Genomic DNA, 20,853 nt, shown 5'->3' with positions numbered 1-20,853 from the left:
TCTAAGATGCCTTCATTCAACAACCTTCACCTATTTGATTGTAAAACTTGATAATGCCTTCAATCAACAATATTCACCTCAACAATTACTTAATCTGAACAATTCACATAACATGTTTCATACCTCAAGTATGCTAATGTGAAGTGTGCCATAGACTGCTAAGTATTACTGATGATTACATAAGTCTTAATACATTGTTTCCTTCAATCGTTGCCAACTTTTGAATCTAGACTAAAAAATTCTTAGAGAAAGCCCTACCACAACTCGTCTTTTTTGGAGGTTGGCCCTAATTAGGATGTCAGCATGGTTCAACCCTTCTAATCATTAAATAAGAACCAGATGAGCCTCACTCTGGACTGGTCATAGAGGGTTGGATCAAACCCTAGATCAGGCTTTAACAAATGCTCAATTAGTTTTAGAATCAATCTCTGATTAGGCCTAAGTCTACAAAATACCTCGGGGAACATGATTTGATTAATTCTGGAAGATGGTTGAGGAATCATAACAGATTACCACATATTTTTATCTTGAAGAGAGTCCAAAATAGGTCTTAAACTAGATCCAAGGACAGGCCTCAGAGGTAGCCTAAAAAACCAACCTTTAAATTATTTGAAATTATTCTTAGGGATATAGATTTGAACTTCAAGAAAACTTCCACAAAGGGTTTCAAATCAACCCATAAATTTTTCTCCAACCAATCCTCAATGAGCCTCAGAACATTATGAATGATCGATAGAGGGATAAGTCTTAGTTTGTGTGAATGAGCCCCTTCCTCAGGGCCGAAAGTAGGTCACAAGTTTTTGCAAAAGATGGCCATGGATTTCCTCAGAAGGAGGCCAGAACTTAGTTTAATAAATCCCCAAAATACCTTAGCCCATATGTAATGACCAAAAATCGTATACGCAACAGAAATCTTTAAAATACTTCAAAGACGGAAATGTCCATGGTAAGACGTGTAACTATACATTGAATTGATGTAAGATATGGGATGATTATAGATGAGAATGAGGGCCTTCTTATATACCCTACGCAGGCGCCCTTTCGTGAATGGTCATGTCTCTAAGACATGCCTTTTTAATACTAACTAACTAACCATTCGTTAATTATCTTTAATTATTATTATATTATATTTATATTTATTATTTTTATATGAATTATATTCATAACATTAAATGTAACGACTGAAAGTCGTATACGCAGTGGAAATATTTAAAATACTTCAAAGACGTAAATGTCCATTGTAAGACATGTAACTGTATATTGAATATTGTATATTGAATTGATGTAAGATATGAGATGATTACAAATGAGAATGAGGGTCTACTTATATACCTTAGGTAGGTGCCCTTTCATGAATGGTCATGTCTCTAAGATATTCCTTTTCATTACCAACTAACTAACCATTAGTTAATTAATTATTATTATTATTATATTTATATTTATTATTTTTATATGAATTATATTCATAACATTTCCTCTCTCTTCAAGAAGCTTTGTCCTCAAAGCTTACTGAGAATATCTTCTCGTCTCTAAACTTTCATCTTCGTTGATACAAGATGATATGATGCTCTGGGTGATAGATAAAATTGTTGTACTAGGAACAAATCAGACCATCCTAGATCAATCTTTTATGTAATCTTCTGATCTCTAGAAATTTGAGATGAATAGTTATCGTAGGAATGGATTCTACAAACTTCAGTATTCTTGGGAACATAAATTTTTCGTGTATGTTATGAGTGATATTGGTATGTAGATTGATTGGAAATTCTGCTCTTGTGATTTGGATGTCAATAAACAATTCTTTTGCTTGGACTTTTCCTTATCATGTTAGTGGTTGTTTCCTGATTTCCTTCAGGCATTGTTGTTTTTGAGTTGGCTACCGAATCATCATTTATAATGTCCATAGTTTGAACCGCAACCTCTACACGTGTCTTCGTTTAAGTAGGTTTATCCTCTGCTTGAATTACGATTTTGACTAGATCAATATTTGTTTCTTTATCTTCAACTTGAACTAAAATGACTCGAGGCTTCGATACTCTTCTTGAAGTTTCTCTAACTTGTCATTTAGTGATTTCTTGTCACTTTTAAGCTTCTTTATTTGTGTAAGTAAGACTTGGCTATGATTCCTTAGATGTGAAATTTCACCATATTTTGAATCGTTGACTTTGTCCTTAGTATATTTCTCTTTATCTTTTACTTTTTTTGTTTGCTCTAGTAATTTTTTATTAATGGCTTTTAGGCACAATTTTTTTTTTGATAGATTCTCCTTTAGTTCCTTATCATAACTTTCCTTTTCTTGTTTTAGTCTTTGTTTATTAACCTTGGAATTTTGGTATCCGTGAAAGTAATTTCTCATAGTGGTCCCTTAGACGCCAAATTTCGTAGTTGTTTTTTGTTGATTTTTCATGAAACTGATCTGCGAAATATTTATATTTCTTCTTTGATGCTTCGTTCCTTTGTTGATTTTTTACAGTTTCTTCCTTTAATCGTTTCATTTGCATTTGCTCATTTTGTTGATGTTCTTCTATACTAAATAAAATTCCACACATTGGACAATGTAAATTGCACTTTTTTTAATATATGTATATCCAATTTCATTTAGACAGCTTGGAAATTTAGTCCAAAATAGTGATTGTTGTGTGGGACCCATCTTGACTACTTCCTTCATTATTTTTCAAATTAGGCTCCATTTTTCTTGATAACTTTCCTTGGTAATTTAATTTAATTATTCCATACATTAGACATAGAGAAACAATTTTTCAACAATTAAGTGCACTTACAAGATAAGATGGAAGATTTTCATCCATTATAGAATAGCTCCAAAGAATATCTAATATCAGCTCCAAATATCAAAATGCTTCAAAGATATCCAATTCATCCATAAGAGAACAAGTATGAATTCCTTTAATGAGGTCGAAAATCCAAAATTTGTTATTATGAATTACAACAATGACCTCTCCTATATTTATATGAGGAGTCATAAAATCAATTTTAGCCTAAAATCCCATAGAGATTATAAAATAGTGTGTAAGAAACATCCTAGGTGACAGATTGATCTAGTAGCCTATGAAATACATAAAAATCTCCACACGTGAGGAACAACATGGTGATGTCATGCTAACATAGGACATTTAGGGCTGATAGTGATGGAAAATGGTGTCAAATAAAGTGTAGAAGCCCTCTAAAATCATTATCTAGGGGTTGGCACCTCAGTCTCTGTCATAGTCATCCAATGTATCCTAGTTTTTGGTTTGGGGCACAAAACAAGTATCATGGGTCTCTTGGTGGTGTGAATGCCTATTTTTTCTCCAATGTTGAAGGCATTGAGGATGTTGCTAGCCCTCCCATGTCTCAAGGCATGATACAAACCTCATTAAGGCCCTAGATCAAATGCATGACCCTATAGTACTACTAAGTTGGCTAGGGGCATGTTGGTCCAAGTACATTATACCATATATAATATAGGAAAAAATGTAGGATCTTTGTGGGTGTTGAAGGTACCCATGGATACAAATGATGCACTACAACTTTCTATAGTCCCATGGTTCTCAATTTATCACCTATGGGTTTCAGTACTCTCCTTTGGTGGAATTGGGCCCTAGTTAAGTTGTCTATCCCATCATGAAACCAACTTTCAGTTACCATTAATATCAAGTTCTGCAACTTTCACCATTAGGTACATTTAATAATCATTGCATCGAAGTGAACTAAGATTGAAAGAAATGGGAAAATTAACACTTCGTGTGAGGCTTCTCTTCCCAAATTGTGGCCTTAGTCACGTAATAATGTTAACTCCTTAGGTAGAAGTGGTTAATAGATGATCCTATTAGGTGTTATACACCCCCAATGGAAGTGACATGTCCTTGGTCCACCCCTCAATCGATAGGTTCCATATGAATAATGATGGAATGAAGGGGAAACGACTTCATGGCCAAGTGTCATGGTAAAAAGGGAACGACTATGATGGAGTACCTCATCTTAGGTGTATAGATGTGATGAAGGAGAAATTTTGGATGCATAAGTTACCTCAACCTTTATTTTTCCACCCCTATAAATGCCTTTTTCTTTTTATTTATTCTTCTTTGTATTACTACTCATAGCTCAAGGAATGAGAGCTTGGTTTGTATGATGTATAGTAGATTTCGTCACTTGTAACCCTCACTCATCCAGGGGGCATGGGTATATTATCCTTGAAGTTGATTACTTTACAAAATGGGTCGAAGTGATGCCTACATATAAAGATGACAACGAAACTACGACAATTTTCATTTTCAATCATGTGATTGCTCGGTTCAGTGTCCCAAAAGTTATTGTTACGGACCATGGTAGCCATTTTCGTAAATTTATGATGATTGAAATATCAAAACAGCTCGGCCTACACCATGATAAATATACTCCTTATTATCCACAAGAAAATGGCCAATTCAAAGTCGTCAATAAAGTTTTAACAAACATGATTAAACGGATAGTTGGTATTCATAAAGGAAACTTGCATACCATGTTTTTTCTAGCACTGTGGACATGCCATACTACTGCAAAAACATCCATGTATTTTACTCATTTCCAAATTGTTTATGGTTTGAATGTAGTATTGTTGATTGAATGTGAAATTCCATCTTTGAAACTTGCCATCGTATTGTTACCAGCTACCTCTGCAGAGGAAGAACATTTTTTACATTTAACACATTTAGATGAAACTCGTTGAGAGGCCGCAATGGTTAGTGAGGCTCATAAAAAATGATTCAAAGCTTAATTTGATCAAAATGTGAATCCTCGTTCATACACAGAAGGTGACCTAGTCTTAGTTTATGATCAAGCTCATGACAAGTTAGGTGCAGGAAAATTCGAGCCCATGTGGCATGGCCCTTACATTATAAAATGTGTATTAGCTAAAGGAGCCTACGAGATGATGGATTATGATGGTATTCATTTTGGAAAACTTAGAAATGGTATTTACCTAAAGAAATATAATGAATAAAATATTTCATGGAGATTTGCACATTATTTGTAGCTTTTAGGTGTGTACGATAGTTAATATTTTACAATTTCCTACTACTTCTCCTGCTTGTCTTGTTTTTCACTTGATTTGAAGATGTCGATGTTCCCTCAAACTTAAATTGGATTTTCTAATGGCCTAGTCCTAGTACTCGAACTTTTTATTCTGTAGCCTGGGCTATTTATTCACCTAGTGATGAGTTAGTCTTTATTCATGGAATATGCCTCGGTTAAACAACGAATAATATAGCATAATATAGTGTAGTAGTTGAACTATTATTTGACACCATCTCATTTGGTATTCGACGTTTGATTTTTAGGTTGATTCTCAACCCATAGTATTACATTTAAACAGTGTCTATGCAGTAATAAGTTCATCAATGTTAAGAATTTTTTTATGGGTCCGTCTTTTGGAAAGCCGTTTGATTACATTGAATATCAACACATTCCAAGGAATTTGAACACATGAACTGATGCACTAGCTAATCATGTGTTAAATAGACATTTGTGACATTTTTAAGTAAAAACAATATTCATCCACATATTGATCAAGATAAACTGAAATAAAAAAACAGTTGTCTCCAATAGCATAAAGTTTGTAAAAAAGTGCGTCTTACAAAAATATGTCATCCGAGGACATAAGGCCCCATAGCCTTTATTATCTGAATATGTCGATACAAAAATCAAAATGTGAACCTAAAAAATAAACAGCTAAGTGTGATGATTCTTATGATAGCAAACTACGGCACGGGAAACTGAGCACAATAATCTCACTTAAGTGGTCCTGGAACTCCAACCATGTGCCACTAGTACCAAATAGGTATGTCATTTGTCCCAGTCTTTGGGATGTCTAAAGTCAACCTCTCCAGTTTGTGTTCTCGCTCTGTTAATGCGTCCACTACATCTGGGTTAACTTCTACAACTGCTATAGGCTACTTACCTGCCTATCAAAGTGTCTCAGCCCTGCTCGTCAATTTAGGCCCACATCTGCATATGCATGTTGGATAATTAGCCTTTGAAGAAAAAAAACACATTAAAAATTTTAAAAATGAAAACATATCAAAATGATAAATTCTTACCTAGCTCACCCCATTGTATCCCTATTGGAAATGGGGTATCGAGGTCACCTCTGTGATCCATCCCTTCATATGGGAAGTCCTCAATCGAAATGATATGTTGGCAGAACCATTGAAAGAACTCAGAGGTATATCTCACCATCGGTCCATTACCTCCATGACGTTCCATAAGTGAGACCCATCTCAGCATACGTGGATCCTAGGGACCTCCTCATCCACTAAAATTTGTTGTGGCTAAAGGAGTGGAATCCTCTCTAGGTAAAAAAAAACCAGAATGGCACCATCTAAAATTCTTATGTTTTCCATTCTTATATATCGTTAGTTGTCCTTTCATGTTGACATCCGTTGTCTCGCACGAGTTAAATACTGTGGATTTCCAACATTCCACGTCAATCTTCATCTGTTCCCATGTGGCCACATGGAGAGCTGTGCTGCCACACAAATTGCTAATATTAAAACCTATGGTACTCAAGGACAAGATCCTAATGGTTTGAATTTCAATCCTGCCATCCTTGAGTTGTACATTCCCACAAAAATGTTGTAGGTACCCATCAATAGTGTCTCCTCCTATTCTCTGTCCAAATAAAGAAATATTGGCTCCTCTACAAGAAATCCCAGTCAATAAGTAGATGTCATCGACATCGATAGTAACATGATGATATCTGATAAGAAATCATTATTCCTAGACATTCCAGGTCCTTACCAACCATGTCATCAGATCTACTTGAGCTTTCATCCCAGGAATGAGACAATATTTCAAGAGGCAACAAGTTCTCAAGGCCTGCAAGGTATCTGGATCTTCTAAAGATGCTGCATCATTGGCTTCATGTTCTCTCTCCCTCCATTCCATTTTGGAACAATAGACTTGAAATATCATTTAGAAGGATTTAGAATTAGTATTGAAGCCAATCACACATTTTTTGGGGTTCATTTTCTTTGTTTTAAAAACTCTCGGCGCTTGTGCTACTGATCTTTTACAAACAGGGTGCAACTGCACGGATTTTTGGGAAGATTTTTGTGCATGCCGCATTTATCTACGTGTAAAAAATTATCGGCCTGCCCGAACCCAATGAAGACACATTCCAAGGAATTTAAACAGCCAAGGGCGCATATTTTGACAAAACCTCTCCACAAAAAATGAATTGCAAGCCTAAAATGAAAATCTGAATGGATGGAAAGATAGATTGTGAGGAGATCTCTTACTTGGAGGAAATGATTCACGGATTTGTCCATTGGTTGGCTCCGAGTCAGTCCCAGAAGTTTAATGGTAAAAGCCATTTTTTCTGCTTTCAATTTGTAAAAATACAAATGGTAAAAAATGAATTAATTTTTCAATTTTTATAAGTTTTTGAGTGATTAAAATATTATTTTTTATGATTAAGACCTTTAAAAGTGAAAGTTTTATGTTTTTACCATAATATCGAGTAGTAATTATGATTTATTGAGTTTAAATGTGTAGAACATGTTACAACGTAAAAAAATGAATCATTTTGACTATCAACAGGCTTTTATCACTTTTCATGCTCTTAAAAATTACGAAAAGTGAAACCCTAGAGTTCTCTTTTAAGCCCTTTTTAGACTCTTGAAATATAAAAATATCATCGAGTACTTGATTTTTGAACTCTTAAAAGTAAATGAACAACCGTCCACTTAGTATAAGTTTACCCCTTTTACGGACTGAGCTAGGACTATTTATGAAAAAGGTATACGTTGATCAAACATGGTCAATAGAATTCTCTCTTGTATTATTTTATCCTTTTTCAGACCTGAGAGACTAAATTTACAAAAAAGAACATGATGGAGTTTACTTATGTTTTTCTTCTGAATCCCTAAAAGTGAAAAACATTGAGCTTTACTTTCTTCGGGCTCGTTAAAATTTTACAGTAAAATAATTGAATGAGTTTCCTTTTTGTGTCTTTTTCAAACTCTTAAAAGAAAATGACATCGAGTTACCCCTTTACTAGACTCGTAAAAATTAAACAGTATAGGACTCGTTAAGCATAACGAGATTGAACCATTCCTTCTTAGGGTTCATTAAAAATACTTCGATGGACTCATTTGAAGGATGAGCTTATAGGACAAGCATATGTTATCGTCTTCAAGCTTGTAAAAAATAAAGAGGTACTTGCCAACAATAGTGGGGAAAGTTTCGGAAAATATGTTCATTTTACATTCATTATAAAGGTAGTATGTCACTCTTGAACATGATACTCTGTCATATATGTTCCCAAGTTGGGAAATCGATTTTCCTTACAGTTAATCGGACCTCATTGAAAATCTTTAGCTGGTTTTGAGTATTATCGTTAAGTAAAATGCTACCAAGTCAATTTTCGTGTCACTATGTGTTCAAGAGAAGTTCAACTTTAGTTCATGTTCCTTTTCAAATTTTAGCCTTCAATCGCGTCAACCATCCCTAATTCAATCCTTGCAAGCTATTTTCCAAAACTTGAAATTATGTTTCGTGTCGTAGGTTTTCTTGCGATGGGTCACTTCTTATCAACTTCAGCTCATTATCTAAGAATTTGATCTACAAACCTTCAGTACCTTGAAGTTTGCATACCTTAATGGAAGGTTTCTCACCTTTGACAACATGATCTCATCAATGACCTTCGATAGAATGATTCTATGAGTGTTTGACTTCAAATCATATATTCACACTTCATAGATTGTACTGGAAGTACCTTGAGAGCCATTGTCATTATTGGTGATTTCTCTCGCACTTGTTAACGGTTCACATCATTGACTGGTAATCAAGTGGTTTATGCCATGTTCAACTTCGAGACATTCACTCGCATGGATAGATTCATACTATGGATCAAGAGATGAATATCAAGACCTTGGATCTAGTTTCATCAATCCAGGTTGCGAGGAGTTTTATATTCATGATAATGTAGATAAATTCATAATAGATGGTTGTGTCCATACTATGCTTACTATCGATATGATTCTTGATTTTTTCCATACTTATTCATTGAGTTAACTTTATTCTAAGTATGGGAATTCCTACCTCAACGATGATTATATATATTTTTCATTGAAATCCTTGAATGTTTCTTGTAGGTTTTCGACCATTTTCTATGATAAAGAACTTCAATCTTTATAAAACTTATTATACAAACTTCGCACTTTAGGGGCAATCTGTTACACATCATTTTTTCACCATGACAGTTGATTAGTTAAATGGATCTTTCACCATCCATGAACATGTTTCAATTAGCTCCCTCAGAGGTCAAACAACCAAAAATACCTTGAAGAATATGAGAATTTTGGGAAAAATAGATTGTATACTTTGTTAAGTAGGTCTTGTGCTCTTTTTCAGAGAAGTTTATGCACATTTGTTGAACTTATCCCTGAGAACAACACATAACTATGCTCTGTCTACCACTGTGGACTACGCAGGTGAATCAAACAAAGTAAAAATAAAAAATTACATTCTAGAAACATAGTTGGTCGAATATATCCCAACTGAAAGCTTCCAAGTGGTGCCTATTCAAGCTATAACCCTCAGATGATGGATCTTAATCCCTTTCCTTAAGGAACCCAAATCCCTCAATTAGAGGATCGCACCCTCCTCTTTTGGATCTAAAACCTCTTACACTTGGCCTATGAAATGACTAGAGGGTAGAGGGATAGAGAGGGTTAGAACTCAGAGAAAATAATCTTATGCTACTAGTTTGAGATTGGAAAGCTTATCATTTAATGAGATTGGATGCATTTGGGAGGAACCTCATGACATCAAGGCAAAGGTTGTAAGGCTCTTCTTTATCTTTGATTAATACACATGAATTTTTTCCCCATTGAATGTTCATTTAAGCAATTTCAATTCCTAATCTCTTTAATCATTAGTTTAAGTCTGTTTGAATTAGTATGTCACATATGCTTTTGATCCTTCTTATGTTGATGGTTGCAAGTTTTATCAAGCATTGAGAGGTTAGATCGAGACACAACAAGGGATCTTCATCAAACATTTTGTGAACAAGAGGCTAGTTTTCCATCTTTTGTATCTATAATTCAAATGAGATAAACTTAGGGAAAGATTCATTTCAATTGTCTATTTGTTTCTAGTTTCCATATAGGATCTAGGGAGTTTGCTCTTGTCAGCAAGATGGATTTGTTTTCTATAACAAAACCTATGATGAATTCCATGGAAATGACTTCCCATTTCCACTCTAGAATCACAATCGGATGTAGCAATCCACATGGATGTTTACATTTTGCCTTCACACACTGACAATAAAAAAATCTAACCACGAACTCTGCTACATCTCTCTTCAAATTTGGCCAATAGTAAAATCTCTTCATTGTTGTCAGTGTCTTATGATAACCTGGCCTAAATAAGGTTTTGCATAAAAATCTCTCAAGGTTACCTTCTTGACTCACTACTATCTGACACATATATCTTGTCTCGGAACCTAATCAAGCCATTTGTTGTAAGGAAATAGTCCACAATTTGTGTACCCGCACATGTACCTGTACCTGTACTCGTACCTATACCACTACCTATACATGTACTATCACATATACTTGTACCTATACTATCACATATACTTGTACCTGTACTATCACCTGTAAATGTACCTATACACTACTGCAACCTGTGAAAAATCTCCATATACTTGGCCTCATGTTGACCTACCTGCAAGATCCTATCCTGTAAGTATTTCCCATAAGAACTCATAGCTTCCAATTGATTTACCTATATCTTCCTATTAAGAGCATCTGCGACTCTATTCTCTTTACCTTTGATGTACTTGATCTTGAAATCAACCTCATTGATTGTAGCCAACCACTGAGCCTGCCTAACATTCAGATTTGGTTGGTCGAATAGATACCACAAATCACTGTGGTCACTCATCAATGTAAACCTCCTACGCAAAATATAGTGTCTCCACATCTTCAATGCATGCATAATCGCTTCCAACTCAAGATCATGTGTCAGGTAGTTCTGCTAGTGCTCGTTTAATTTCTATGACTCATATCATACCACCTGTCCATCCTGCATAAGGACTCCACCAAATCCTTTCTTGAAAGCATATGTGCATACCACAAACTCTTTATCTGGATTTGCAATCTTTAACACTAGTGCGTGTGTCAACAACTACTTGAGTTGCTCAAAACTAGCCTCACACTCCTTTGTCCATTCGAACATCTTACCTTTCCTCTGTAATGATGTAATAGGATAAGTGATCTACGAGAAGTTCTTGATGAACCTCTTGTAATATCCTACTAAACCCATGAAAGATCTCACCTCATCCACATTCTTAGGAGCTACCCACTCCATGATGGCCCTTATATTTTTTGGATATATTGCAATACCTTCCTTGGAGACAACATGCCCCAAGTAGTGTACCTCACTCTGAAAGAAGTTGCACTTGCTGAGCTTAGCATACAACTAATGCTTTATCAACAACCTCAATACTACTGCTAAATTCTCGGCATGCTCTTTCTCATTTTTAGAATATACCAATATATCATCAATGAACACAATAACAAACTTATCCAAATACCGATGAAACATGCTATTCATCAAACACATAAATGTAGCTAGAGCATTAGTTAAGCCAAATATATCTACAACAAACTCGTAATTCCCATACCTGGTCTAGAAAGCAGTCTTGTAAATGTCTTACTCTTTGATGCGTACCTCATGGTATCTCGATATGAAGTTGATCTTAGAGAACATTTCTTCTCCCTTCAACCAGTCGAACAAGTCATCCATCCTCGGTAACACATACCTATTCTTGATGGTCACTTTTTTCAACTACATGTAGTCAATTCATAATCTAAGAGTATCATCTTTCTTCTTCACAAACAATACCAGTGTGCCCCATGGTGATACAGTTGGCCTAATGTACCCCTTTTCCAACATTTCCTTCAACTACAACTTTAACCCAACCAACTAAGGTGTGCTCATCCTGTAAGGTGCTTTTGATGCTGGAGTTGCCCCTGAAACTAACTCAATAGAAAAGTCTACCTCCCTGTGCGGTGGAAAATATGTAATGTCCTCGGGAAATACATCCTTGAAATGTTGTAGAACAGGGTAGCTTCTCAACACATCTTCATCCTCAACTTCCTTACCTTTGTCAATAGAAATATGCACTGCAAATAACTTACACCCTTTTCTGTGACTACGCTTTGTTTGCATAGTTGTCACCATCCTACCTAATGTGGCTTTCTTCTTTCCCTGCAAGATTCTTGGTTCCCCATTGTCATCAACACACTCAATGGCGTTCTCATAATAGTCTACCTTGGTTCTATGAATATACAACCAATCCATGCCCAACAACATATTGTATGAACCCAACAGTAATACATTCAGGTGTGTTGTGGTAGGCATACCATTCAAATCAAATGCACAATCTCTTACCCAATGATGAACTCGCTTCTTCGTACCTGTAGCCAACTGCACTAACCAAGACTATGCATGTAATTCCTTACTCAAACCACACTTATCCACCAAGTCAGGATTAACATAGCTATAATTAGATCCAGGGTCAATCAAAATAGAAATAACTTGATCATAAATCTTACCATCTATCTGAATGATAAATGGTTGATGCTCTGCCTATTTGTTATCCAATGCTACATAGATACATGGAATACTCTGACCAACATCCCCAACAGTCTGTGCCTCCTGTGCATTGGATATCTTTAGCCTACCACTCTGGTACTGTGGACAATACGTCCTGTAATGATCTCTTCCACAAGTCTAACACTGCATGGGCTCCTTATTCTGCTCCTCGGATATGTGTCCCTGTCCTCTATCTGATGCATTGAACCTCTTAGGTGATGCAACATTCTCCTCGTTACCCAAGTCATGTGGTCTTACTCTCTTCTTGTCACATTTTCCTTTATTCTTTGCATTACCTCTCGATTATGTCTTAGTCTCAGATCTGCGCTTCGATTGTTCGTAGTAATGCTTAAGCTTTTGGATGACCTCCTCTAATGATCTAGGCTCATCGAACTCAATCCTATCTTTGAATGCCATCGACAAACCATTGGTGAATCTTTGAATCTTGCCCTTCTCCTCCTTGAGGTAAGGCACATACCTTAGCAACTCTAAGAACCTTCTATTGTATTCGTCATCTATCATGGATCCCATCTTTAGCTCATAGAATTCCTTTTCTCTGTGATCAATCTCTCTAAAAAATACTTCTTCCTGAATATCTACTCAAATTCGTCAAATCTTCCCCACGTATACCTCTGATATTCTTCACATCTTCCCACCAAATGTCTACTTTTCCTTTGAGACTAAATGTAGCCACTCTAGCCTTCATGTTCTCTGAATAGTCATGCAACCTAAAGAACTGCTTCATGCCTAGGAACCATGCCTCCACATCTTGCAATTTATTTACCTCTCCATCAAAAGTAGGTGGATTTTCTTTCTTAAAATCATCTGGAATACCCCTTATCACTCCTCTTGTAAGGATGATAATGATATCGATCCTCATGCATGTCAAAACTAGAACTAGAATGGTACATGTGACTATACTTTCTCCTATCTGAAGTGTCCAACAATATTCCATATCTGATTGTATCATCTCTATCTGACCTGTGACCACCATGCGACCAACTACTGTTTGTCCCATTGGTTCTATCCTCCTACTCATGGCTAATCTAAAGAGGTCCCTATCACTGCAAATTTGACAAGCTCTGAAGTATGACTGCATTTACCCCTACTAACTTTTCCTGTGCCCGTATGATTTTGTCATTATCTACCTTACAACTCCTTATTTCTTCCTTTAAGCTTCTCAGTGTAACTGCCAAATCGGAAGAGTTCCCAACACCATACGGCTCTTCTAATTCAGAGATTTGAATCTTTAACATTGGGAATGATGTTAAATTTTGAAGGTTTAGAGGAATTCAAATAGTTTAAAATCAAGAAGTTTATTATGCGTTTATAATTCCATATATCTTATTGTAATTAATAGATTGCTATTGATGTTTATTTATGATCATCAAGTAAATAGAAATATATTCTCATTTAAAATGTAATATATTTATAAAAATATTTTAATTTATAAGGTTAAGGTTTTAGTTAAAACTAATTTTAATTTATTATTTGCAGTTAGAAGTTTTTGGAGATAATAACCTTGTTTATATGTATTGGACGTGGGATAAAGACATGTCTTCAATTATAGTTGTATCTTGGTCATATATAATTGTATTTCGGTCATATTGTGGAGATATGAATTTTATTTTTCAAGTCATATATAATTGTATTTCGGTCATATTATGGAGATATGAATTTTATTTTTCATTAAGGATACCACATGATACATTCTAACTTTAAGTGCATTTGTATTGAATAGAAGTTTGAAGCATCTTCAAGTTTTACTGGGTATATGGTTTGTGTTCTTATGGATGTTATTATTCAAATTTTATTTTTTTTAATTATAATATTTGAACTATTGGAAATAACTATCTAAAAAATTCTTAAGAATTTTTCCTCATTTCCAAGATGGTACCTGGTGTAAAGTATATATTATAGACTTAGGGTGTTTGACCTCATGAGAATGGAATTCGGACTCACACAATGTGTCAGATTATCTAACAACATCTTGACAATAGTAACACTATCCAATTGAGCTAGACTTCGATGTTATTGCTTAAGAATATTTATTAGTTTGCTTGTTATATAGGTTCTCCCAATAGGGTTTTCTACAATTTTAGTTGTTTGGCTTTGTTGCTATGTTTTCCATGAAAATAAAAGGTAAAAAGAGATGATATAAAAATCATGGTCACAACTTTCCAAATGTTCTCTGTTGTATTCAACCTGTGTATATGAATCAGCACAGCTCTTCGTTTCTATTTTTCATTAACATGGAGTTATTTTTAGTGTGGTTTTTTTTATTTTTTAGTGTTGAAATTTGGCAGAAAATTTTGAGGTGAAATTTTAATTTGTGTTATTTAAAATAGTTGTTTTGATTGTATATATAGATTTAGCACCCTGAAAAATTCCTAAATTCCTAAAGCACTTTGATTGAGTATAAATTATCTATCAAACTTATAATTTCAATAAATTCCTGCCAGATTTAAAAAAAAATTGAACCTAAAAACCAAATCGTTCCCGATAAATTAAAAAAAAAAACCACCAGTGCCCATCAGATTTAAAAAACAAATAAACGTAAAAAAAACCCATCGGAAAAACTTCAATCACGCGTAGCATAGCTTAAATTTATGAGGAATATCCTCATAAATTGGGTGCACCGAGTATCGTAGATGATGACTGTATATGAAGTTTTACCCATCCACCTGGAGTGCCTTTGATATCAATAACATGCCTTTTTGATAGCTGGAGTTAGCTTGTAGATGAAGTTTTGAGCTTCATGCACGTTGATTTGTGGTTAATCTAGTATGCGGCTGCTTTTGTTGTGTGTTATTCAATGTATTTAGTCAGTCAAGCTCACATGGATGAGTTTTAGATACTATTTGTAAAATGCACGGAAGTCTCTACGATTTTCCACCAAGGAAAAAAATTCCCAGCACAAATCAATTTTTTTTTAAATATTGTAGATTTAAAAATATATTAAAGAGGAATCTATAATAATTTTTTTGGCCCATTTGGTTGTGTTTTTGAAAGAGATAATCATTATGTGCTTGAGATATAGAAACCCCTCATTTATGGAGATAGAAATAATAATTAAGTTTCTTTTATTTCTATAATAAAAATCTTGTTTTCATTGAAATTTTGTTTTTGGAAATATAATAATGAGAACTTTATAGTTAAAATTTTAGCTTATTTGGTTCTCTTCAATGCGAGGTTTATTTTAAGTTCAAGGTTTGAGAATTTTTTTAACACCAAAAATAACAATAGAATAGATTTACGAGAGTTTTATTCTAAAATTTTGCTTATTAGTTATGATTTGATGAAATTTGGATGATATGTGTACATGAGTGTTTAATGTACCATTAAAATTTTAGGAATGTTTGATAAATATTAGGAATGTTTGATAAATATTGATGAAGATATAGTTTTTTTGAGTTTTTATTTTAGTTTTTATATTTAAGTGAATTTGAAATTATTTTATTTTATTTTAATAAAAAATAGAGAGTAAATTTATGAAGATGGGCGTCACTTTTTAATGAATGAAAATTTGACATTTTACATAATTTTGAAATTTAAGCTCTCAAAATTCATACAAGTCTTGTGAATTTTAAGATGCAGTAAAAAGAAAAAATGTAGGGAATTGTGTACTATTTCCAACATTTTTTTTTAATTTAATATTATGCCATTTAATGTGCTAAAATTTCATTTAGTTAAATGTTTGTCTCTGCAAATTTTAAGAAAAGTTAAGTAAGTTTTATTGCCATAAGCTAATTCAATGTTCAAAGTATACTTAGAAAAAACATGATCTACATAAATCATAGTAGATCTAGCTTATTTATTTTGTTGGAAAGTCTATTTTTTTATTATTAATTTTGAGTTTGAATAATTAATATTTCAATCATATTTTATGCACCTTTGTGTTCTTACCAACTATTTTTTCGTTGTTTACATAAATTGAAAAAATAAAGTTTACCCTTTTCAAAAGTAGACATGCATGGGGATCCCACATGTGTAGGTACATGCCAAAGCATTCATAAACCCCAATCCATTAACCCTAGATTAGAACATAATAGAATTTTCCTTGATTGGATCTACAAAATACCATGGGAAAAACCATCATGCCTGAACCATGCACAAAACCATGGGTTGGCATGCCCGCCATCCTTGGGTCTTCCCTCCCTAAGACCACCTCGTTGCGCCCATCACAACATAATCACTGATGAGACTAGTCATAGAAAGAATATAACACATACCCAACAAGAAGTTTGTTATTATTTCTTATTGCGTAGTTTTAATAATACTATATTTTTTAATGCCTTTGGAACTATGGAGAAAAAATTGCAAGACAAGTTTTAAAAGAAAATATATAAAAAGTATAAATATGAAATTGAAATTGTAAAAATGATATGCTATTGGGTAGAAGATTCACCGATGAAACCACTAGCGTCAACTTTGCCACCCGAGATGAAAGAGATGAAGTGGTTCACCCCATGGTAGTTGCATCTGTAGAATTTTTTTTAATAAGGAAGCATAATTTTTGGATTTTAACCCTTGATCAAGGATTTTTATAAAGCTCATTAAGGTCTTAAAGAGGATTTTCAAAACTAATTCAGTAGAGGGTTAGTTAAACCCTCAATCAAGGTCCTTGTAGGTTAATAAAAATAACTCATGCCTAAAAGTAAACAATATAAATATGAAAGAACATTGATTGGGCTCTATAGCTTGATAGGGTTAACTGAACCCATTCTAAACACCTCTATTGACGGTTTACCATGCTCGTTAAGAACACTCAATTAAGGGTTTGTTTAAGTGGTTGATTGAGGTTTTAACAACTTGGTCATTTAAAATCACCTTAATTGAGTGTATGAAAAACTCTTTTTTTCACACTCTTCCTTGCCAAATAATGTTACCTAGCTTCATGGATTCACTTTAGAACCCTAAAGAGTGGTGGATCAAAGTAAAAGGGATCATCAATTTTATGGAGGGCTTTTCCAAATTTTGATGGCAAGTTTGTTTTGTGGCACAATTTGGATGGAATAAGTTGAATCAATTTTCTTAAATACGTGGGAAAATAAAAAAGTAAGGAGGTAATTTCAAAGAAAGATAACTCTATGTTTCAAGTACATCTTCAAAGAGAAGATATTATTGTTTCCATGGATTTAAATTACAATTATAGCTACATAAATGTTGATTTGGTGGAAAAATTCCTAACTTCTTGAAGAAACATCAAATAGTTGAATGTTAATGGTGAGAAGTTCCTAGTATATATAATTTTGATATTGTTCTTGGATAATACATTTTAGATTAAGGTTTTCATGCTTTCTATATAGGAGCTTGTGTTATGCTTTTACATTTGGAAACTTACCCTCTAAATTTGGAAAAGGGATTTATGAAGTTGTGGTTTAAGAATAAAAGTTTATCATTGCAAAAAAAAAAATTAGTCAAACCTTCCCCAAGTGATATGAGACACATGAAGGAAAATGAAGTTGATAGCAATTGCTTATAGGAACCTTTTAGTGTGCTAAAAGAAAAAGAAGAAATGGAAGAGGATTTGGAAGAAGTAGAAATGATCATCCATATTGTCTTCCACAAAGTTGCTTCTCTTTATGATGAACATTTTATTGAAAAAAGATAATGAATAAGAAATATATATATATATATATATATAAGAAAAAGTTGATGATCTAGAAGACAAAAGATTAGGGTGAAACCAATGGAGCCATGTCAACCTATGCACTATTATGAGAGGAAAATTGAAGATAGATATGCACTTTTTGATAGCATGGGCTCATCCAAACCCACATTTCTCAAGAAGGAAAAGTACATAATAATGATTGTACTTGGAATGAAAAGAGAAAAATTGTGGGAGAAGATGCCATCACATGTCATCACTAGTTAAGATTATTGGAAATACTGAGAGGGGGGTGAATCAATATATCACTTCAATTAGTTAATTTTTAATCTCCAAAGTATTAAATAATATTAGCATTAGATCAAAACATAAATCATCAACACATCAAAAGAGCACTACATAAGAAAATTTTAGGTGGAAACCCTCATAGGAGAAAAAAAACCAAATGTTTTTCTAATATAAGTTATGAGTACAATATTTCTCAGCTCCAACTTCCTAGTACTCTAGAAAAACATTGAGTTTACCATGAAGCTCCAACTCTTGAAAGGATGCTCCAACACCTTGATTTACTAGCCGCAACTAGAAGGATGTTCCAATGCCTTGATTTTATCATCTCCAAATAAAATGATGCTCTAACACCCTTCAAGCTTCAACTTTCCCTAGCACCACCCTTCTGCCCAAAGGTATTTCCAGACTACAACCTGAGGGAGACTTCATTATCCTACCTTATGCCACGCACCCACCCTAAAAATATATAAAAAAAATAGAAATAATTTTTGGGTTTCCATACCAGGGACAATGACCCCCTTACAAAGGTATTCAATAGACGTATTTCTGTTGATGTATGCTTTATATATGCAATGAAGAGACAAATTTCATCAAACCTTCAAAACTTTAGAACTTCCAATTAATGATTCCTGTACAAACAAGTCATATCTCTAAGATGCCTTCATTCAACAACCTTCACCTATTTGATTGTAAAACTTGATAATGCCTTCAATCAACAATATTCACCTCAACAATTACTTAATCTGAACAATTCACATAACATGTTTCATACCTCAAGTATGCTAATGTGAAGTGTGCCATAGATTGCCAAGTATTACTGATGATTACATAAGTCTTCATACATTGTTTCCTTCAATCATTGCCACCTTTTGAATCTAGACTAAAAAATTCTTAGAGAAAGCCCTACCACAACTCGTCTTTTTTGGAGGTTGGCCCTAATTAGGATGTCATCATGGTTCAACCCTTCTAATCATTAAATAAGAACCAAATGAGCCTTAGTCTGGACTAGTCATAGAGGGTTGGATCAAACCCTAGATCAGGCTTCAACAAATGCTTAATTAGTTTTAGAATCAATCTCTGATTAGGCCAAAGTCTGCAAAATACCTCGGGGAACATGATTTGATTAATTCTGGAAGATGGTTGAGGAATCATAATGGATTACCACATATTTTTATCTTGAAGAGAGTCCAAAATAGGTCTTGAACTAGATCCGAGGACAGGCCTTAGAGGTAGCCTAAAAAACCAACCTTTAAATTATTTGAAATGATTCTTAGGGATATAGATTTGAATTTCAAGAAAACTTCCACAAAGGGTTTCAAATCAACCCATAAATTTTGCTCCAATCAATCCTCAATGACCCTCAGAACAATGTGAATGATTGATAGAGGGATAACTCTTAGATTGTGTGAATGAGCCCCTTCCTCAGGGCCGAAAGTAGGTCACAAGTTTTTGCAAAATATGGCCAAGGATTTCCTTAGAAGGAGGCCAGAACTCAATTTAATAAATCCCCAAAATACCTTAGCCCATATGTAATGACCAAAAATCGTATACGCAACGGAAATCTTTAAAATATTTCAAAGACGTAAATGTCCATGGTAAAACGTGTAACTATACATTGAATTGATGTAAGATATGGGATGATTACAGATGAGAATGAGGGCTTGCTTATATACCCTACACAGACGTCGTTTCATGAATGGTCATGTCTCTAAGACATGCCTTTTTAATACTAACTAAATAACCATTGGTTAATTAATTATTAATTATTATTATATTATATTTATATTTATTATTTTTATATGAATTATATTCATAACATTAAATGTAATGACCAAAAGTCATATACGCAGTGGAAATCTTTAAAATACTTCAAAGACGTAAATGTCCATTGTAAGACATGTAACTGTATATTGAATATTGTATATTGAATTGATGTAAGATATGAGATGATTACAAATGAGAATGAGGGTCTACTTATATACCCTAGGTAGGTGCCCTTTCATGAATGGTCATGTCTCTAAGATATTCCTTTTCATTACTAACTAACTAACCATTAGTTAATTAATTATTAATTATTATTATAATTATATTTATATTTATTATTTTTATATGAATTATATTCATAACATTGCCTCTCTCTTCAAGAAGCTTTGTCCTCAAAGCTTACTGAGAATATCTTCTCGTCTCTGAACTTTCATCTTCGTTGTTACAAGATGATATGATGCTCTGGGTGATAGATAAAACTATCGTACTGAGAACAAATCAGACCATCCTAGATCAATCTTCTATGTAATCTTCTAATCTCTAGAAAT

This window comes from Pinus tabuliformis, chromosome 1_2, assembly GCF_031772625.1.
Source record: "Pinus tabuliformis cultivar Carrire ecotype Pingquan chromosome 1_2, CPIR1, whole genome shotgun sequence".
NCBI lineage: Eukaryota > Viridiplantae > Streptophyta > Pinopsida > Pinales > Pinaceae > Pinus > Pinus tabuliformis.
Note: the sequence above shows the minus strand (reverse complement) of the source record.